Raw genomic sequence first — 3,480 nt, forward strand, 5'->3', positions numbered from 1 at the left:
AGGCAGAAAGTGAAAAGATCCATCCACACAATCCACCTGCTTTGGGGACTTTGCTGCAAAGAGATTGGCATCATCTTCAGCCAGCTCCAGACTTGGGCCAGCTTCTGCCATCCTCTATCTGGCTCATGAAGACAATCTAGATTTTTCTAGCTTCTGCTTCCTCCTTTCCTTTCTCTGATCTTCTATATGTTGCAATATGTGTTCTTTCATAAATCAAATAAATATGAAAGCTTGATAAAAGTTTGCCCATTTAAAAATTGGATGGTTTGTCCATTTTTATTTTGAGTTGTAAGAGTTCTTTATATAGTTTAGGCTGAAGTCCCTTGTCAGATACAGGATTAGAGAATATTTTCTTCTATTCTACAGGTTTTTTTTTTTTTTAAGCTTTCTTGATAGTATCTTTTGAAGTCCAAAGTCTGTAATTTTGATGAAGCTCCATTTACTTATTTTTAAATTTTGTTTGTGCTTTCTTTGAGGATGGGCCTCAGTATACCACCAACATTTATAATCTTTCTTCCAGCCTTCCTCCAAAGGACTTATTATCTTTTACCAGGGTGACATGCATTGAGGAAAGAAAATAATCAGACTCTTGGGGCACTATTAAACACATGGGCCCTGAACTGACACTAAGTTCCAGAGATCCAGAATTCCACTGTGGCCCACCACAGTCAGAGTAGGGGCTTACGGTGGTCAGATGACCAATGGAATTCAGTTCAGGTCCTTCTCACAGTGGGTCCAGTGTGTTCCTGAACCCGTCCTGTGGGTATTTCCCCAGTTCTGAAATGCACAATTCAGCAGCTGGCAGAATTATCACATTATTCCCTTGACTTGTGGAGTGAGGGCTATTAAGGTGGAAAAAGCCAAGTGGCAGCCACTAGATCTGCCTTTACCTAGGAAAATGGTAAATCAAAAGCAAATCCACATTTCTAGAGGGGCTGCAGAGATTAGTGCCACCATCAAGGATTTGAAAGATGCAAGGATGGTGACTCCCATCACATCCCCATGGAACTTTCCTGTTTGGCCATGCAGAGGACAGATGGATCTTAAAGAATGACAGTGGATTATCATAAGTTTAACCAGATGGTGACGCTAATTACAGTTGCTACCCCAGGTGTGGTTTCATTGCTTGAGCAAATTAACACATCCCTGAGAACTGACATGTAGCTACTCATCTGGTAAATTCATTTTTCTCCATGCCTGTCCATAACGCTCACAAGAAGCAGTTTGCTTTTACCTGCAAGGTCAGCACCACGCCTCACTATTGTTCCTTGGGGTTCTATCAATTCTCCAGCTCTATGTTATAATTTAGTTCACAGAGATGTGATCACCTTTCTCTTCCATGAGATATTACATTGTTCTGTTTATTGATGACATTATGCTGATTGGACCTAGTAAGCGAGAAGTAGCAACCACTCTGGGCTTATTGGTTCAGCATTTAAGTGTCAGAGTGTAAGAAATAAATTTGACTAAAATTCAGGGGCCTTCTGCCTCCATGAAATTTATAAGGGTCCAGTGGTATGGAGCATGTTGAAATATCCCTTCTCATGTGAAGGGTAAGTTCTTGCATCTTTTCCCTTCCACTGCCAAAAATGAGGCACAATGCTCAGTAGGCCTCTTGGGATTTTGGGGGTATCATCTTCCTCTTTGTGTGTCTTACATCGGCCCATTTGCTGAGCAGTCTGAAAATTCATTATAAGAAGGACCCGGAAGAGCAGAAATCTCTGCAATAGGTCCAGGCTGCTGCACAAGCTGTTCTGCCATTTGTGCCACACGACCAAGCAGATCCAATGGTGCTTGAGGTGTCAGTGGCAGACAGGGATGCTGTGTGGAATCTTTGGCAGGTGAATCACAGCACAGGTCTTTATGATTTTGGAGTGAGCCAATGCTATCTTCCACAGATAACTACTTTCCTTTTGAGCGACAGCTCTTGGACTGCTGTTGGGCCGAGGTAGAGACTGAATGCTTAACCATGGACCCCCCAAGTTACCACGTGACCTGAGATACCCATCATGAATTATCTAATCCACAAAGTCATAAACTTGGGCGTGCAGAGCAGCAACTCACCATGAAATAGAAGTGATGTATATATGATTGGGTCTGAGCAGGCCCTAAAGGCATAAGTAAGTTACATAAAGAAGTGTCCCAAATGTCCATGGCCCCCATGCTCCACAATAGAAACAAGCAAGAGTTGTCTGGAATCCAGGAGATAACTTTGAGTGTTTGTATACCATGCCTTGTGATTAAGTTCAGTGGAAAACTACCGCTGAATTCGGGCAGGAATACTTATGGTCCAGAACCTTCAGGATGAAGGCTTGGGTAACCTTACCAGGTAATGGTGCATGACTAGCTGAGGTGTTTGTTGAAAGCATGGGAATATGGAATGGGTAGTGGAAGAAGGTAGTTATAAATATCAGCTATGACCACATGACCATTTACAGAAATGAGGGCTGTAATTGTCATGAGTATTTTTTGTTATGAATGTGTATATATAAGTGTATATTAAGCAAAGTCTTTGTTTTCTTCCTTCTCTTATCCCCATCAAGTAACAGAAGATGTATTGATTTTAAATTATAATGCTTAAGTATTATTACTTTTATATCATAGTATTTAAGTTGCTGGACATCAAGGGGAAAGATACCCAATAAAATACTGCTTTCATAAACAGCAATTGGAAATCAGAAATTACAAGGAATAAATGGTTAAGGAGGAGAAGAAGCAGCAGAAGGAGAGTCATTTTAAACATTTCCAACACGGAGGTGCTGTGGAGGGATATTACTTGTGGAGATGGGAAGATCTACTGGGCAGTTGAAAACATAATAATCCTGCAGAATATTTTGAACTAGAGAATTAGATGTGGGAGGAAATCACATAGAGGTGCCATTTGGAGCTTTTGAAGGGAGAAGATGATCTATTCACATCTGAATTTCAAGTTCATAGGGTCTAGGTTGGAAGGAGCCTTAGAGTGTTTTCTTATTTCCATCTCCCACTCAGCTGGAAGCTTATAATGTTCCATCTCTTTCTCTCTCTTTTTTGAGATGGAGTCTCGCTCTGTCGCCCAGGCTGGAGCGCAATGGTGCTATTTCGGCTCACCGCAACCTCTGCCTCCCAGGTTCAAGCGATTCTCTTGCCTCAGCCTCCCAAGTAGCTGGGATTACTGTCCACCACCAAGGACAGCTAATTTTTTGTATTTTTCTTTTAGTAGAGACAGGGTTTCACTATGTTGGCCATTGCTGGTCTTGAACTCCTAGCCTCAAGTGATCCGCTTGCTTCAGCCTCCCAAAGTGCTAGGATTACAGGCATGAGCCACTGCACCCAGCCTGAACCCCCATCTCTTAATCAGAAAAATATTTAAAGTGAAATACCCTTGCATGGGTTGACAGAGGTATAAGTGTGCTTGAGAAGCAAGAGTCAGGTCCCTGTGCCTGAGAAATGAAAGACTTCCAGTTCTATAGATTGTCGACTAACATTTATGACAACATT

The sequence above is a fragment of the Mandrillus leucophaeus genome, unplaced genomic scaffold (genome assembly GCF_000951045.1).
Source record: "Mandrillus leucophaeus isolate KB7577 unplaced genomic scaffold, Mleu.le_1.0 Scaffold214, whole genome shotgun sequence".
Classification (NCBI taxonomy): domain Eukaryota; kingdom Metazoa; phylum Chordata; class Mammalia; order Primates; family Cercopithecidae; genus Mandrillus; species Mandrillus leucophaeus.